A 21,085-nucleotide genomic window follows, 5' to 3' on the forward strand; every position below is an offset into this window, starting at 1 on the left:
TTATTAACCTCACTTATCGTGAAAAGGAATTATTTAGGGTTGGAGAACTGAATTAGATACCTCATCCCCCAAAACACATACAATACCTTAAAATTGAAGAGGAGTGTTGTTAGCCCAGTGGAGATTCCTCTTGTAAAAAAATGCCACTGAAATGGATATTGAGAAGGTTAAAAATCATTTGCGATGTTAACTCAGATGGATTCTTAACTATGACAAAAAACTAAGTATGTTTAGTATTATAATTTTCTACAAACTGTTTTCCGAGAATGATTTGATTTAATTTTTTTTTTACTTTATATGGCTTACATATAAGTAGCCCCAGAAAAAAACAATTGACTAAAAACGTGAAGCTAATGTTGATCTGTGTACCAGCTTTGGCTACGTTTGAATTGAGCTTGAAAGGTGACACGTAAGTTTCTCTCCTACTCAAGGGTAAGTTTTACAGTATTAAGTTTACGTCTTGGTTAACACAACGGATAGAAATTTACAGTTTACAAATATAGTTTTATTATTGGTACGATTGTAAAATGTTAACATTCAATAATATCACAAACTTAAAGTTTTGGTTAAGACATGTCTAGAATGAAGCATGTTTAATCGAAGGTAAAAAAAATTAGCTGCTAAATAATACAATTTTAATACTTGTCAAAAAAAATCTGTTAGTTATTCTTAAGAATCAAAATTATTTTTACAATGGAGCAAAAACAAACTTAATTGCACTTAGATTGGTTTGAGTAATAAATATTGAATCAATAACAACGGCTATGTTTACCAGTCTTGTTATTCTACCACTACTAGCCGCAGGACACGCTCCCGCAGTATAAGGAAATGTTTTGTGTTTTACAGAAGGTCATTATATTAAATTACATTAAAATGTGTTAACGGCTTAGTGCAACACATGTTTTTACATTACATGTTTGCAACCATACTGAAACAAATGTGTTTTTATAACTCCAAGTTAGATTCCATCTTGTAAACAAGTTTAGAAACAAAATAATAAATATTATCTTCGGCATATTTTTTACAAGCATTGAGATCCATAAGGGTAACAAATATTCACTTGGTAATTTAATTTCCCATTTTTTTGCAGGTCACTTGAATTCTCAATTAATACATGGAGTAATTTAATTTACAAAACATCGTTTGAATCCGTAAAACATGTTTTCCTACCGTTAGCTGACAAAGTGGACTGTCTTGTACTTATTATAGCACGCAAAGTAGCTAATTGCTGCATTTACTTACTTTTGCCGCTCTCAATTTTTTGCCGCACTCCAGTATTCCAACAACACAACAAAAACAGAATGTTTTTATTAGGCAAGTAATTCGTGTACACTTGAAAATTAGTTGGCAACACTTAAAGATACTATGACTACCATCAGCTGTTGCAGTGTTACCCATTTCGTTCAACGTTTTGATTTAATCTATCCTGAAACGGATTGTTTAGTGTTTGAAAGAATAATTTGTTTCTATGCTTTACAATAACTGTAGGGAAAAATATAATTTGTAACGCGAGTGGAAAGTGCCACTACGCACATTAGTAACAAATTACTTTGAATTATACCTTAAAATTTATTGATAAATTTGTCAGATCCCAAAAACTAGAAGTCTAGAACTTAATAATAGTTATTAGTGCAACTAGTGAGCAAAGTGAGGAATTGACTCGCTCGAGAGAAATAATTACTCACGAGCCATAGGCGAGTGAGGAATGGTTTCTCGAGTGAGGCAATTGCACTTTGCACATTATATTTTTCCTACAGTTACAATAAAACAAATATATTAGTAAAGAAATGTGGCATATTTTTACACACAATTGAGCTTTTAATATGACATTTAATGATCAACACGATCAACAACAGTACAACAGCTGACCAGCTGATTTACAGCCAGTGCTGCCAACGTATTTCGCGCGCATACGACCTTGTCTGCATGTTACGCGCTTACTATTTCGTGCCTTCACGTTGCAAATCTGGAGTGATGAGCGAATTGGCCACTTTGCTTTCTCAAATCAGTGAGAGAACATGTACATTGTAAGGTAACTGTAGGAAAAATCATTTTTTTACTGATGATACTGTTTGGAATACTATTCTCCGAATTATTAAGATTGGTTTGTCAGTTTACCCAACTTGTATAACGTTTTAACCACATTTCCCACCTCTGAATGTAAAATTGCTTATGCAAACTCTTGTAAAAATAACGTAAAGTTTCATCATTGTTAGTGTATAACCTCACCAATATCCCTTATTATTTAAGTGATATACACAGTATTATTGAAATATGCGTGTAACCCAAATCAATTTAGGCTTTAAATTAAAAAACTATGTCTCAGCACTGCGGTACATAACATTGCCTACTGGATTTTAACTCCATGATTAAATAAGAATGAGAAGAATAAGCAAACCTATAGCAAAATATTAACATTCAAGCTTTTACATTTCCTACAATTATGTAACCGGGATAAATAAATTACAACAACGCTTATGGATAGCAACAAAGTACTCTGTAAGTAGTCCTATTATATAAAGTACTTTTATAACAAAGGATTGTGATAATCCATCAACTATTAACTCCTATTTATAAACTCAAATCATAGTGTGTAGCAATATTTCAAAATATAAATATTTTTATCCTGAGGTAGAATTTTATAGGAGATTCGATCTGTAATCACAGAATATTGTGATTAGTTCCAAAAAATGTTGATTAAACATTTTAAAACAGTTGTAACTGTAAACATCACAAATTTTCATAGGAATTGTAAATATTTTAATCACTTTTAAAAATCAGCATTATCATACATTGACAATACATATGAACTCTTGATGATTTAATCTGTATTTAATGTAGGCTTGAAACCCTAATCGTTAATATTACTAACTGGATGTAAAACGAAATTGCTATGGTACTTAACCAACCTTTTTAACAAGTTCCGTTACTGTTCGTTGGGGATTGCAAATTTAACTTTTCCAATTATGTGTAACTCCAAGCTAAGAAATTATAACTGAATCATATTTCCATGCAACGACAAAAAAATTTCGATATAATTTAAAAATCCGTTTTAAAACACGTTACGTCAGAAATATGTGTATTTAATGTTACAAAAACTTATATGAGTACAAAAATTAATCTTTACTCTTTTTAGTTATCATAATAAATTAAACAATAATACATACATAATTACTCATTGCAGTAGGATAAAATTGCATTCGTTTATACATTCTGTTTTTATCAAAGGCGTGACAGAGGTATTGATGCAATCAAACTAGTTTATCCATTGACAGAATAGACTTCCAATGTAATGTAAAAATGTAAAGGAAAAAGGGGTGCGATCTTTTGAGATGGTCTACCAACTTATGACAATATTCTGTGTCAGTGATAAATCAGTCACCTGCTTGCTATGATACTGTGTTGATTTCAATTAATATTTAGAATATTGGACTATTACCCTGGTAGATGGTCTCAAACTTCATCTATTATCTTGGCTTCAAATTTCTTCATTACATGGGAGGTCTATTCTGTGTATAGTCAACTAGCTGTACCTGCGGGCTTTGCCCCGTTTAACTTCATAAATGCATGGCTCATTCACGTCCTGGTTGAAGTTAGTTCGCTACGCTCACTCACCTTTAGGTTGGAGCTCGTTCGCTGCGCTCACTTGCCTTCAGGTTAGCTCGTTCGCTACGCTAACTCGCCTCCAGGTTGAAGTTCGTTCGCTACGCTCACTCACCTTTTGGTTGGAAATTAGCTGTTGTCATAAATAAAAAATAATAATAGTGCTGCACCCTATTGGTAATCCTTGTAACTTTGATGCTATTGAACATCATAGAACAGAACCAACTTGTTTAATTGAAACAGCTGTTAAGATTCATTAATTCCTTTAAATATGAAAAATCATAAGGTTAACATTGGGAACTACAGAGCCACTGGGGCAGAGCCCGAAAGGATTTTTGAGATAAGAATATGCTTTAATGTTAATATGGAATGTGAGCTATCATCATGCCAAATTTCAGCCCAATCCGTCCATTAGTTTATGCGTGATTGAGCAACAAACACACACACAAACTCACAAACTTTCAGATTTATAATATTAGTAAGATGGCATATCATACTCAAACGAACTGAGGTTTGGCAAAGAAAGTTTCTCCCAGAATAGAGACAGTGTTTATCAAATCGTGTCATAAATTGACCAGTTTTGACATCAATCATTTACTGTGATTTGCTTCGTTGTCAATTATTTATTATGATTTATTCGTAGCAATATTGATATGAATAAATCTTTGGATTGAAACATTCATAATGTTCACTTCAAATCTGATGGGATTAGTATACCACGATGTATATTCGCATTTTTGTTTTAAATTAAAAGCTAATTTTTATAAAATATGATTTAAATTAATTATGAAACTTTTCCGAGTTGATCACACCAACTTTCATCTCAAGGACAAGACCCAAATTCCAAATAATTCATCCATTTGTAATAAAAATCAATGTCCGACTCTTAAGTTCTGAATAAGACCCTTTAACAAATCTAAGATTCCTACACAGTAAATATTTTCTAGTAACAAACTTTACTTTATAAACAGAGTAAAATTTGTCACTTGTTGACGAAAACAAAGTGAAATGTGTCCCTCACATTCACTCGACAGTTAATCTCAAGGTAGAACTTGTTACAGCAATTTCATTGCCACCGGGAGACAACGAAACTTGTTCAGACCACGAGGGACCAACATTGTGAAGTCTGAGGTCTTGCAACTAACCGGATTAACATGTAATTCTACTTACTTAATTCTACATTACGCGTTTTTATGATATTGGTTTTATATTTTAGAAAAAAATATTTTTAATATCAACCAATTAATTAAATGTCTATATCAGGTGAATGGTGTATTTAATGCATTACTAATTAAAACCATATGGGAAAGAAGAGAGAATAAGAAACATAGTGGTAACAATGAAATAGGAACAAAACCACAACAAATAGAAGTTCGTATAGGCTGTAGATATTTTTGGAGGTATTATTATTTAAATAAAAATGATCACTAAGCAAAAAAGAAACAAAATGTCTTTGTGAGGTTTTGATTGTCAGGAAATAAAATAGTAGATATGTTTTAACATTATCCTTTCGTGCTGTTGCTCATAAAGAAGAAACTCATCCAAGGAATGCCCAGCTGTGAGAAGTTTCACACTTTAATTAATAACTGTACACTTCTTTATACTGTACCCTTTCTTGAACCATTTTCCAGCAGCCTTTATTGAAAAATCTATTTTTTAATTACAAAAACTGTTTTTTTTTTAATGAACGCTCAAAGGAAGTTTTATGTGCTCCATTATAACTATAATCTATAATAAGTTTTTGAAAAAATACTATACTTTATGAATAGTAAACATATAAGACGTTTGGATATCGTTCTATTCAGGTACAATAACCCTGTTAATTAATTAAAGTTTATTAATTAGATCTACTTATAAAGAAATAACAATATTTATAAAAGTTCACTTCCAGCTTAGTTAAACATCGATAACTTGTCAATCAAACTGCATGTATGTTATTTAAGTCAAGTTTAGTATGCCTGATGCAATCTAAAACACTTTTGAGGGAGGATTATATTTTGATTCATACTAATTTACACAAAGAATCGTTATTTTCATTGCTCTACAAATATAGAGTTGGATAATCGTAATGGTTCCTGCTCAATTTTCCTTGAGCTAAAATTAGTTTTGTCAAAATAGCGACAAAAACATGGCATCATGGTGGTGAGGAAACAGCTGACAAAAACAGCCAACAACCACACTCGATGAGACATTGTTTCCCATCATGCATCATGTTTGGTGAGCAAAGGTGCAAAAAACTACAATTGAAATTTTAACCCTACAAACTAATTATGAACTTTGAGTGCTGCCAACCTTCTTATACTTAAATTCAATAATTTATATTTCAGTATTTTAATTTTATTGGAGGATACTAATAACCTTATCTTGCCAGTACAAAATATTTTTTTTTATAAAATTAGTTGAATTTGAGTAATTTACGATGATTTAGTCCAAATATTTTTTCCCCTAAAATATAAGTTTATGTTTATAGTGATGTTTACGGAAACAACTGTTGTTTCTAGTTTATTTGTATTCCTTATTTGTCAATTACTGATCTGTATTATTTCGGTTATCAACAAAGTTTTACTTACTTATAACCTGATAATACTCATGCCAGAATTCAAATATCAAACAATTTTGAACACTGTAACCTTAGTGCTTTTACATCAAATCATTTTATAAAGCTCATGTTGACAAAAACTGTATTGGCAATGTTTAAAAAAAATGTTTTCAAGAAATATGTAACATGTTTAGGGATAAGCTTATTATGGGAGTTTCGAAGTGAATATGTGCAAATGTGGAAGTTTTCTGGTTCGGTGAATAGAGGAAGATTTGGTTTGACTAAGTTGATTTCGGTTATAAGACTGTGGATAAGATGAAGAAGTTATAGTTAATTTTAGATTCTGAGAAGGATTTTCTACATGATTGGCCGTTTTGGTAAAGATATTTTTTATGTCAACCTACGAAATTTGTACATTATTTTTATACCCAATACACTGTTCACGTAAGCTTAAATACACTGTTAATAATGATATTACAAATAGTCCCAATATCTTCTTTCTACATTAATTTTATCCGATATGAATCTATAATGTTTAAAATTTACTGACATTCTTATAAAAGGTTTGTCACTTAATGTTCTATATTTCACGTGGAGCTCAACGTACATATCGTATACATCACAACATTTCCATCTCATGAATCATGTATGTCTTGTAGTTCCTATGCAACCTACATTAATACATCAAAGAAAAAGAAACTACTAGAAATGCTCTTTATGAGTAAAAAGGAACTAGTGCAGTTTTTATGTACTACAAACTTATTTTTACTCTATTTTTCCTTCGCGAAACTAATAAAATCATTTGTATCCTTCTAATATTTTTCTCCAGATATTACTCCTTTGTATTGCCAATATCTAAGTTGCCAAAACATGCTTTGAAACGTGTAATGTATCTACACAATATCAATGTATATGGGTGTATTACTAAATAGATCCATAGAAGTTGAATTAAAAACATAACCTAATAATATTCATTAAACTCAGCAAGAACTCTTGACAGGGACAAAACAACCAGGGTGCTGTCATTTCTTTTACAACATGAACAATTCATTGATGAATAATTCACTGAGTTAGAAAATGTTTGTTCATTAAGTTACTTCATTTGTGTAAAATACATCAATAGTGATTGTTTGGGTCCTTTCACATTTGCTGAATTAATGCTAGAGATTTCATTATACATTAATTGGAGAAAGATTTAATGGTAAACTTCTCCTCTTCTGTGAACAATGCGAATACTACCTTCCTGAATAAAATTAAATTTAACTAGTGTACATGTTGCTCGAATTCGAGCAATTGCAAAGTATTACAGGAGTTATCTCAAAACGAATAACAGTCATATTTACAATGAGTTTAAAAGAGCCAACTCAAAGATTACCGGTGTGTAACTCAGACCATGTTTATCTTCGTTATTAATAAACCTAAAGCATTCCGGCCGGTTTTCTCCTTCTCAAAATGCCTCGCTGTACAGGCAACACAGATCATTGATAGAGGGCCAATTGAAAACGAAAAGTCGTTTTTGGGGTAGTGTTAGGGCTTATTTGTAACCTAATAGTTGAGATTGTCCAAAGTCAGGTGCCGACTGTGATGAGTTAAGCCTATTACGCGCCACTGTTCTGTAGCCGCGGTCGTTGATTACGCCTCCTGTCTATGTTTCGTTGTCGTCACGCTGGAGGCATTTAAAAGAAAAAACAACAAATAAACAAATTGTAGCTACACAAAACAACGATAAATGGACAAATTTAAGGTACCGTAGAATTGAAAAATAAATAACAGCTATTAAATTATACAGCTGATCAAAATGTAAACAATTATGTTCTTCATAAGTATAACATAGGAACTTTCAAAGCCACTGGGACAGAGCCCAAGGGACCTTTTCAAAAATGTAAGGCCAGTTTGCAAATCTACGCGGCACGGTCTTTCCAATGAGACATCAATGGATAAAATCGGTTAAGAAATGGCGGAGGAGTTCAACCGACAAAGTTTCATGTAGCGTATTAATTATATAGATATAAATTACCAAACATAGTTTGCAAGAATTTTATTAAAAATTCATACCAACGGTTAGATACGTCATCTAATTATTGAATGGTCATCAATTCATTGTGTGATTTAAAAACACAAACTATCACTTAAAATAATTTTGTATTATTTTTCGTACCTGACATTTATTTGTATTTTGTATATTGTACTGTACATGAAATTCCGATACTAAAATTTATTTTTTTAAACAAATCTACAATGGAAAATATTGACGTTAAAGTATCACTAGTGTTTAAAGAGGGGGTTTGAGATATCAATCATTCGTTTTTTTTTATTTCGCAGATTGAGAGTGGAAATGCTTTCCTCGTGTGTTTACGGGCGTTCGTTTTTAACATTTTCATTCAAAGAACACATTAATAAATATTGAGTTCAAAGGTGATAGTTTAGAGAGCTGACTGGCTCAATGTTAACATGTTTCCATTCCTGGGAAACATTCCCAGGAATTATTCTTCAGGATTATTATTCAGGATTATTCTTTGTACTAATATTGTATTATTATGAAAGTAAAATAATTGAAGTATAAATAACTAAGTATTGTTTTTGTTCAACCTTTTACTTACATAATTTATTTTATAAATCGTTATACAGTATACATAGTTAAAGTATTTAGTTACTTGCAATTTATTAAACTATTTTACAATATCATTTGCCTTTACACAAATTAAAATATTCAAATAACTATTTAATTTAGAAATTCAATATGATAAATATTTTTGTTATTGTTGACGTACAGCTATACTACACAGTATGAACAGTAAAATTAATCAAATAGCCTTCAAAATCTCTATTATCTTGCTAATTTTGAAGACGATACAATATTGTAAAAAATAAATATTCTTAATTCAGTCTCATGTCAACACTCATAGTTCACTCTTTTCCATCGTAAAACATTAACTCCGAGGAGTTGGTGTAAAAATAGTTATATGTATGCTAAATACGCCATTTTATCTTAGCCTAACCTAAAATGCTATTTTCGACATATTTCAGCAAAAACAACCGTTTTTATGCATTTGTACTCTCTAGGAAAGTTGTTAGACACTGGGGAGTAAAAATCAGATGTTGACAATTCAGTTGTAAATTTGAAAACGTTTTTTGATTTATTTGTTTTTTGTTATTTGTTTTTTTATTTGTAAACGTCGCATGTATCAGAAGTATGTATTGATTATTTAATTGATTGCAGTTTATTGTTGCCTTCTTTTCAATATTTTTACATATGTATATTATAATATACACAAAAATCGGCAGCCTCGATCGTAAAAGTATACCTTGGGTCGAAAAGAGTCACTTTAGGCCCTAGTGGTGAAATATACTATCTAACCCTACTGCTTAATTTGTGACAACATCTATTCCTGGTGATTTGATTTATTTATAGGTACCAATTTAACCTCAACCATTTACACGGGCTAACGTAATTGGCATCCTATGTTTTCGTCTATATGAAAAATAGTAAAAGCATCCCCCATCTTCATAAAGGTTTAGATTTCACAGTAAATAATTTTTCTACATAAATGTTCTAACTAATTAAAACGCCTCTTCAGTACAATTTTATTTTAAAAATCGTATTTCAAAGTTTGGTAACTGAACACTTTTTTTATATGAAACAACTATTTCCATAAAAAGTGTGATACCGGGATAGGTTATTTTTTTCATATGCCCTATGTCTGAAGAGTGTTTTCTTGTTAAATGAGATTAAATTTGGATTGCTAAGATTATGGGGTGTTCATATAAAAACATATTTTATAATATAACTTTTCACCGACCAAATAAAACCCGTAATGCTACTAAACAATTTACATTTTCTGAGAAGCTTAAAACTTGGCAACTAAAGTCCTCCGGGGGTCAGACTACCCATCAACCTAAATACCATTTATTGCTCCCTCGTGGCTGTGAATAGTATAGTCTCTTGATTCTTTAATAAGTAGTTGTCTGCTATTAATGGTGGTTTTAATTTATTACCACATTAAAAAAAAACTTTTATCTTGGTCATAGTCTTCTGTAGTAATATACACCAATTTCATAGTTTACTGCAAAATATGTATATTGTAAAAGATGACTCCATTTGATTGGAATCCATTTTTTTCACATATGATTGCTAACCAAGAGTGTAAGTGTACATCTTTAAAAACAAGTTAATGAGTTATTTACTTACTGTACCAAAGGAAACCGATACTATCGTACAATTTATTGTATGATAAAGTTATGACAAATTTGTACTTATTTCAAAACTGCCCAATTTTTGTTTGATAGTGGTGTGGTGATTAATATTAAAAAGCTACTCTGATGGATTTCGACATTAATTTCTTCAACTCGGAATAATTGTTTCAGTTTTCTGATGGATGACTGAAATACATCTTAAAACAAGGATGTAAGAGTTTAAGGTTTCTTTTACATTGTTATTTGAGTTTTTACACTAATCATGTTTCTTAAAGATATCTTGATGAGGGTTTTATTCAAAGACTAACATTGCAGACATATAAATGCTTCTTACAGTATGTTATGTTGTAGTTTTTCCTTAACTTGCATATTTTATTCCTTTTTGGATATCAGAAAGTATGGTATATTCTATAAAGCAGATTTTTTTTAGTATTTAAAAAACTCATGGCAAATGCGGTTTTTGGTCAATTTGATTTGCTAGAAAATATATTTCATAATTTTTTTCTCATTATTGTGACAAGAAGAATGATATATTGCCGGATATCAGATACAAACTATGACGCTACTCAACGTAAGGGTGATAAGTTAAAAGAAGCAGTTTGAATATTCTAATTCCCCACGTTGTGGTCATCCCACCAACCCTTTTCGGTTGACCGCCATCACATATATTATTCACTTCTTCCTTACCAATGACATTTTTATGGCACCTATAAACATTGTGGTATTTTTACTCTAAGACATTTTCTGCAAAATTGATATGGCTATAATTTACCTACAGAGCAATATTTCTGTATGTACACATGTAACATGATTGTCAACAAGTTAGTATTATACAGGGTGTCCCAGGAGAGGTGTCTCAAATTATTGATTACGGAAAAACGGCTTAACGTAAAAGGATGAAATAAGATTATTTCCCACCAAATTGCCCCCAAGGAATAAAGTAAAAATAATTTTAACTTTTTTCCAATACAGGGTGTGCCAAAAACTGAGGGTCACTAGTTCAAATCTCGGAATTTTCTAAGATAAACACATGTCTTGTTATACATAATTTCAAAGGTATTTAATAGACAAACATTTTGGAAAAAAAAAATTAAATATCTTTTTCCGTTTCAAAATGGCGGCAGTTTTGTTTTAAGATCTATATTTGTCTAATACTTTGTGTTTTCTATACCAATGCATTTAGCCCTTCTCCGGTTGAATTTTCTTACCCGTTATGAAATTAGCTTTACTGTGATATGCGACAAGTAACGGTTAAAAAAATCTAAAATTCCCAAAAAAAATAGTTTAGAAAATTTTCAAATGCTCATTGTTCAAAATTTTCAAAAAGCACCTAATTTTCCTATATCAAATTCATGTTATTTGGGTTTAACACTAAAGGCCCCATTAATTAGTGTTAAACCACGTCAAACCCAAAATAACGTGCATTTGATATAAGAAAATTAGGTTTTTCGTGACCTAACAAGTTAAGATTAGTGCAGATAGTGTTACATATACTTCAATAAGCTAAATAAAATATACATAATTATATCTCCATTGTACACTATAATAATTTAATATCCTTGAATATGTATAATCTTGTGTATCAATCCCACTTAGGTCACACAATATGTATATAGATAGTACCTAAATAACTGTATGGTAGTCATCAATAATTGAACATAAACCGGTAGAAAAAATAGTGTTGGACTAATAAACAATCGTACTCGAATACTTTTCTCATCTTTAAGTGTTTCTCATCTCACTAATGATATATAATAATAATAATAGTAAGTAATAATAATAGTATCTCAGGCTATTCCATAACTGAAGTTCAGGACTTTAGTTTGTACCGGCTGATTACTCAGATTCTCTGAGGTCCAGTTGAATCCTAATTACTTGATACATTATTCAGCCCTCTCTTACAGAAGATATTCTACTATTTTTTTAGAGGGGATTTTTCAATTTTACAGTTCCGAGGATTACTGGAAATTTGTTTATATTAAAATTGATTTAAATGTATTAGTTTTGTGAAAAAGAAATACTGTTTTAGGTAAGTCAAAATAACTGTTGACATTTCTCATACAGATGCCTATAGGGTTGAAAAGCAATACATAAGACTCTAATTTCACTTAACTTTATGCTTGAAATATACTAAAATAAACTTAATTTTACCATATAAGTTTAATTCCATTGTTGATATATATAAAAAAACAGTTTTATTCGTAAAAATAATTTTAGGTTATGATGTTAAAGGATTTCGGGTATAGAAGATGGATACCAACCCAAAAGTCGACAGCTTATCATAAACTGTCCTTAACTGTGATAAACTGTGTTGTTTAGTACTACATGCTAAACAACATGTTCTTATACTATAGAGTTTAGTCAGATTTGTACAAATATTATACGATAGTTAATAACCCACAGCTATTTTAACTTTGTTTGAACAATATTTGGAATCATCACTACATCTCTCATCGGACCATTTAAAAGAGGTCTACTTTACCAAAATAAAATGCCTACTATACTAAATGGAATGATACTATAGATGGTACTATTGCTGGTCAATGGTAGAGCCCAAGCTTTTGGATTCCTGGATCAAATACCGCCAATTAGAAATACTTAAACAATGTTAACAAAAATACCGCTTCCCTCTAGACATAGCCCAAAAATTATGTGTTCAAAAGTACTTTGTGAAATCAGTGTTTAAGGAACGAGGTTGTTACGGGAGGTTAAAAAAGTGTCCAGCAATTTGACCTAGTTCTGGTATCACAGTCGTAGGCACTTTCTAAGTGGAGGCTCAAAGAGCATGGCGTCTTAAGATGTTAGGGTAGGACATACAAAAAATTATTTTTCCACTGTCCAAAAATGTTTTTACATATGAGTTCCGGTGTGAAACACATTTAATAGAAATTAGAAATGATTATTAACTATACCATAATGCTAATTGGTCGATTATCTAAGAGAATCCAATAATAACTATGACCTTTCAAATTAACTTGTATTGTTAAGGTAATGATTTAATAAGCTGGATTTCACTGAAGAGAATGTAAATGTTACCACTACACAGAACAACTAATGCTATAAAGGTAAAATTATACAAAGCTCGTTATTCGGTTGATCGTAATTACTAGTAATTTTAGCTAAACTACAAACAACACCTTCAATTTAGGACAATAATTTGATGAGGAAAGGTTATTGATGTTCATGTCATGTTTTAATCAGCTATTGTCAGAAAAGTTCTTTATAATAATAAATAAAGAAATTTGCCTAATTATAAACAGATAATTAGACAGATTTGTGTTGACCGCCATAAAAAAATGTTTTACCGAAACAATAGTATTCCTTTAAATGCATGTTTGGACAAATAAAATGTGTTTTAAACGTTATTTAACTAATCTGGGCTTTATAGATCTAACCACCTTTTTATTGAATTCCCTCTATAGTGAAGAATTGATTACCGTAATTAGCAAGAGCTGCCCGGAACATTTTTTTTATTTTGATGTCCCCAGAGGTCAAAACACTATTCGATAATATTTATGTATAAGTGTGTGTTTGAGTGTTTACAACAACCAGACAATTACTCATATAATAACTCTAATAATTTTGGTCCAATTGTATTATTTTATCTAGTTCTGGTATGACTTCTGGTAGGCACATTCTAAGTGGCAGGCTCAAAGAGCAAGTTCGAGACAGTCGCTACCAGTTTGCTGCCAACAATTAAAGTTTCACTTTAAGCACAACCATAACAGAACCATAACTTCTGCAGACAAACTTTTTGAAATGTTTATTATGTAGGATTATTCACATATTGGAAGTGTAGTCCTGTGTACTGATAATTATAAATGACCATTCAAATCTATAAAGGTCAATTGATAAATTGAAAGTGTGGAATATGTTGTCGGTGGAAAGTCAAAGTAATTGTAATTTAAAGCATGTATTTTGCACTTGGTATATACGTCTTATCTCACAACCATGATATCTTATATAAATTATTTGTAGTTCCTAAAACTTTCTTATCAGTTTTTTTTTTATAATTTATATAATTAAGTTTTTGACTCAATGTTTGTACATGTATGGAGCTTTAAATAATAAATAACCTGTTGTAGCCTAGACAATAGAAGTAGAAACTGCATTATACATACAAAACTACATTCACGTACTCCAGTATTACATGAAAACTCATCAAAACAGGATCATGGACAGCTTACAGGACAGTAAACAAATGCTTAGCCCAATGTTGACAATGGACTGTTCTAGTTTGTTCTAGCTCTACAGAGTTGTAGATTGTTTCGCTTACGTCATTGAAAGACTAACTCAGATATTGTTTTAGATTCTTTCTGTTGCACAGAAAATCTTACAAATATTCCTCACCAGACTAAACATAAATGTAAATAATATCCAGGTTTTATAATATATGGTTACTTTTGTTAATAAAACAGTACCGATGGACCCAGCCATAGCCCGCTTTAGTTTATTTCTATTGTAAAAGAAATATAAAAGGAAAACTTCAGCATGAGCATTCTCTCAAATATTCTTGTAATATGGTTTGGCTGAAAACAGACGAGTCCGATTCAAGCGTATATTGTTTAATATAAAGATTATTGTAATACAATTAACTTTATAGCTTCAATTCAACTGAATGAAGCTGTCCAAATTATGTTAACTAAAAAAAGAGTGCATTAAGAACTGTTAAATCCACCCTTAAATAAGAGTGATACATTGAGTTGACGCCATTGCACTCAAACATCCCCAACAAAATAAAAACTCACAAACATTAAACTTGCTCAGTTTTCCTTTATATTCAGTTATCTTTAATGTAATATTTGCACAATAATTAAAAATGATGTTCATCAAATTGTACGGTATTTTATAATTTCCTAGTATACTGTGTATAAACGCATCTTTAAAAAGTATTTTGTTTACCTTTTACTTGTTACTTTGTTCAACCAACATAGTTACCTGGCAACCCATTAATTTTCCTGAGGTAGTGGCTGTCGTCAATCACGTTTTTAAGGCACAACTAGCTAATTCACAAATTTAATAAAAAATCCTTCGCTGGATTTGGAGGTATATATTACGGACACACACACAGACGGACAGACAAATAGCCTTAGCTCGTATTAGAGTATCTATACTATAATAGGAGTAAAGTTTGAGCACAGTGATATCAAAAACGGCTCCTATGATTTCCTCTAAACTGTTAATATCTCAGTTTCATGCTAAAAACAATAACCATGTTAGCCACTGTTCTGGGAATGCTCCACCGTAATTTCCAATAGCCCTAGATGGTTTTTAAATCTTCATTTGATTAACAAATAGTACGTATTTCCGTCAAAAACATTAAATGCTGTTTTTGTTTTGCACGTTTAAAAATTAAAGTTTCCACTTTTGGACAAACACCACGTCTGACGGATGAAATGTCAGATGAAAAGAATGTGACATTTCACATCAGGTTACAAGTGTGGCGTTGACACGAAACACACCTGAAAAAACCTATTTGTTTTTCTTAACATGCTAAATATATTTCTTGCCTGCTAATTGTTCCTGACAATAAAAACAAAGTGAAACAATCAACAATAATTGCGTTCAGATAAACAAAATGTGTTACAAATTAATATTTGCTCATACAGAAATGTGACATTTAAATTATTATAGATAATGTTTACAATGGTTTAATTTTTACTTATAAACATTACTTTTCAATACTTCGTCCAGTTAAGGTTAAAAGCACAGTTTGTTGCAGTTTATAATAATTTTATTTTTTCTTTATTTGTTTATTACCACTTTTCAAATTAAATATCTAATCTTGCCTCTCCCATTTTTTTTACTGTGGCCTTCCACTTCTGTTATAATAATTAAAAACACTAAACAGCTCACTATTTTCTTACACTGCTATGCATTTTTGGTGTTAATGATGTTTAAGGAACATTCTCTACCCAGCGAATTTTCCTCTTGATGAGAATGTTACAAAATTGATTCGAGTATATGAAAAAAAGTTTTAAATGATTTTTTATTTGTGGCAATACACGTTATGTGATAAACAATTAACTGCATTTTATTCACTGAGGTTAAAAGTGTAAAATTAATGTAAAACTCTTATGAAAATCTCTCAGGAGAAGTCGTACTTAATCTAGACTATACATTTTCAATTTCCACTACTGCATCTCCATATTTGGCATTGGAGGAGCATAGCTTTACTATTTTACTTTAACCATGTTGTTAATTTTTCATTGACTTTTCTTAAACATCAAAGATGACTAATATCGTAATTGGTAATTTACGGAATATAGATATATTCTAAAAAATATATATATATTTTCCGCTACCTAAAATCTAAATGAATATGTTTGAAAATTACATGAGTAGAGACAATTTAATATGATCAACAGTGTACATTCAGGACTTTATATTGAAATGTATTAAATTAAAGTAGAGTTTTGTAATTGACATTGATGAGATCATTAAACCAACAAACAAGTAATTCGTAATTTTTAGGAACACTTTAACTATAAATTACGGTCACGATAAAGACCTTTTGATGACAAATCTTTTATTGTACCTTTACAGTGTTCAAGGAGTGGTTAAGCTAAACAAGTCCATTTTGAGTAATCAAAAGATTTACTTTGCAATCGTTTACACTGGGCAACCTCATTGTCAATTTGTTAGTCTTTTATAACTATTTCACAAATGTTTACGCTGTGATAAGCACTTTGTCAGATGAATTTACAATAAATGTATTAGTATGATGACATCTTTTATGGAGTATCAGATATTCAATACTATTTTCAAAACAATTGTGCTAACGATTGTATTGTTACTTTTTAGACAAATATTTAATATTATGCCTATTTTGTAGGTGATTTTAGGATACCTATTACAAATTTAATAATGATATTACATTCACTTTGTAGTGAATAAAACTACCTTATACATGCATTTTAAGATGGTGAACATTATTATTTTACTTTTCCTTCAGCAAATTAGTATTTTTAGCTATTCAGTATAGCAATTTAAAAGTGCTATTGTATTTATATCTTAATAACACCGGTCTTAGTAGTTTCACCAGCTTAAAAGTGAATGAGCCGGGTAAAAATAAACATAGTAAAAACCAATCCAACAGCAATAAGTTATAAAAAATCTTGATACAATTTCTTGTAAGTTAACCTTTTTCGAATCTTTGGTAAACAAAGTGGGGTAAAACAGCTCAAAAGTGTTTCCATGTTCCTCGTAAAGGTAAGGGGTTAGTGTTGTTTTCTAAAGATCCTCAAAAGTCAACTGACTTGTACAAGAAGAGTTTGCTATACCCTTGCTGTTCTATATTATAAAAAGAATAGTCGTTTTAAATTTACAAAGAATGTAGCAATAATAATGGTCAGAGGAAAATGTATACAAAGATCTCACAGTTTGTATGCTATCTTATTCTCAGGATGCCAGTTTGATTAGTATTGTTGACATTAAATTATATAGTCAAGATGTAAAAGTATTTTTGACGAGTTCAACCAAGTAATCACAAAAGGGGCATTGAATGAAGGCCAGGGCACCGTTACACAGATTTATTGAGTAGTGAATTCACCAAGAGATTAACTACCTACCTCAGTACAACTACGTGTACAATACTATCGGGTTATGTATCTCAAACGGATTATTTAAAAAAAAAATTGAGGATTACACTTCTAACTTGTCAAGTACAAATTTATCATTTCGGGACGAACCAAATTATTAAAGATGAAAAATGTGCTACTGCAGTATCGGTCTATGATCTATAGTAATTTGTAATCAATTTTGTTCGGAATTTCTTCAAATCAAATATGTATTTACAATAGCTTAAAATAAATTGTCGGTAACAAATTTAACGATATAATATCAAAACCTAGCCGCTATATCCCGTGACTTTCAACGGGGTCAGTATGCAAGAGAGACAATGTTGGTTCTTTGGAAACGCCTTAAAAATTGTTTCCCATCCACCATTTTATTTAGAAACGAAATTGAACTGTATTACTTAATTTGGTAATAGTACGTTTTTTAAATCAGACTGTGAACACCTATTTAGGCTGCTTATGATCCAAAATCAATGATAGATTTTAGGGCATAGTTAAATAACGTGTCGAATGGTTTGAACTGTAAGCGAAAAGCCATCAGAATAGTTTTAAACCTTTCAATAGTATACTTTTCTATCATTTTGGTAAAAATATAATCACGCAAATGGAAATTTACGTAATCTGCAGGTTTGCTGTGGTGGGGGTATTTTATTACTCTTTCCACAAAAAATTCAGAAAAGATAAAAAAAATAATTTTGCATAGTAAACATTCTTTTTGAGTAGTAAACAATGTAATGTAAAATTTAGGTGATAAACAAATAGGCCTAATGAAAACAGGAGATTTTACAGTAGTGTAGCGAAACACATGTTACACTATGAAACAATTAAAATATAGAATTAGTTGTTCTGTAGTTTTAAAATTAACGCAATTAACCAGCGAACAAATAAGTTGTAGTGAATGTTGAATTCATCCGCTAATTGACGAGAATATGACATATTAGTTAGACGTCAGTTATTAGTGGGTGATCAAAATCGGTGAAAGCTGTTAACTTTGTACGAGTGAAGGTAAATACATTAATAACTCATTTACACCCAAGCTTGCCCAACAGCAGTAATATCTTACACATATTGGATATCTTACTTAAAATCTGCAACAATGTTATATTAGACTTGAACATGATTACTGTTAACCAAAAACTAATCTCTTCTAACAGTATGAGTAACAATAACTGATAACAGATATCATAAATATACTTTTGCCAGTAATAATAACAGTCGAAAGATTCAATTCAGTATTAACGTCACTTGCCACTCTGATGTCACTACTTATCACATTAAAGGATTATTGGCTGACAGGGGAGATGTCAGATGAGAGTAGGCGGGAGAAGGATTTTCCCTTTATTCATAATCCTCTTACTACATTTTCAACTTAAGCATTGTAAAGTTAACGTTAAAAACCAAAACCTCACTTAGACATTCTTAAACGTTTTAGCTACAAATCAAAATACGGTTTTCATTACTGCGTATGTATCAAATTTGTTAAAACAATGATTTAGGTTGAGTATGATTTAAGTAAGATGATTTAAGTATGACTAAAGTATGATTTGGTCGAGGTTGAATCACGTAAACAAATTACATTGTTTTTATGGTGGCCAAATCATTTTCTAAAACTTTTGTTTACCTGGAATATTTTTCTCGGACGATATTCATAATACAGATTTTTACAAGTTATGTAAATAATCTTTTTCGCGTGTTTTATCTGTTTAATGCTGGACGCTAAACAAAGTTTTAATTTATTTTGAGCGTATTAATTTGCCTTTCAATTTTCAATGTACACATCGGTGCATTTTATTGTACCAATGTGAACGTTTGTAGTTGATTTCACCCTGCCACAACCTAAAAATACAAAAGAGATCATACTATTTTTAATTCACAAAATATATATTGTTGGTTTTGTTTTTCTAACCATTGTAAAGCTATACAATACTACGACGGTTATAAACATACAAATAAGCTTAGGAATGCTATAAGTTTGACCTCATTTTAATGACTAAATACATTTTATCGTATATCATCCAGCTGTATCGTCTTACATTCAAATCTAACAGAATAAAATTGTCAATAAAAATATTGTAAATGCTAACCAATCCCAAATACTTCTTAAGAAACCTAAATAAAACATTTTTAATCTCTACTGCAGTAATATATCCATCCTCGTATGATATACAAATTCAATATCGTTTTAATTTAATAATTTATCATTTCCGTATAACAGTACTTGATTTTTGTTCTAGTCATAAATTAATATCACATTTACAGTTATGGAATATAAAAACAGTAACAATTTAGCTTGGAGTTGTTGGAGTTAAAAGTATAATGTTATGAGAATCGGAGGTAGAACTTAAGTGACTCTTTTTCCGTCTTTTTTTAAATCAAACTAAAAGTAAAGATTTTGGAGTTTCTTATTTATTTATTTCTTAAAAGAGGCTAAAATGCAAATTTTCTCCCATCTGAGTAACAGCTGCTGGTGACAAACAACTTTCGACCAATCACAAGCCGCTTTGTGATGACGTCATCAATCATGATTATCACATCCTGTTTCTTGTCTCATAAGTTTCCGCATATAGCAACTAGTTCTTTAATATTCCACTAATTATAAAGTATAAAACTAAACTGTTTGAAATCTCTGAATCCAAATGTTCAAAAACCTATTACATCAGAGGATGTTTTAGGTGATGGTATCATAAATCATTTTTCTGATCAAATTGATTATTCAATAGCAATTTCAGTTCTTTTACTATTGAGTAAATAGGGTAGTGAGCTGGTCTAGAGGTTAGAGTGCAAAACTTCTATCCCTGAGGTCCCGGGTTCAAATCCCGCCAAATGGGTTTTATCCAAGTGATAATGCCACAACCTCTAGGTCTAGCCTGAATTAATGTGAAAAATGGCCCCAGACTCAACAGCAATTTCAGTTCTTTTACTATTAAGTAAATAGAGTAGTGAGCTGGTATAGAGGTTAGAGAGGTTAAGTCTAGCGACAAAATACTATTAAATAAATACACATACTTTAAGAATGACATATGGTTTAAATAGTCCTAGCAAGATTATACATTTTCTATGAATACAAATTCAATGCTACAAAGTTAAATATCATATATTTAAAATCAATAAATGCTTATAAATAATTTACCTAATACTATTACATAGCAACAAGATCCTGAATAGACTACTT

This window comes from Macrosteles quadrilineatus, unplaced genomic scaffold (assembly GCF_028750875.1).
Source record: "Macrosteles quadrilineatus isolate MER2022 unplaced genomic scaffold, UCM_ALF_1.0 Scaffold_8__2_contigs__length_117827958, whole genome shotgun sequence".
In the NCBI taxonomy this organism is placed as follows: domain Eukaryota; kingdom Metazoa; phylum Arthropoda; class Insecta; order Hemiptera; family Cicadellidae; genus Macrosteles; species Macrosteles quadrilineatus.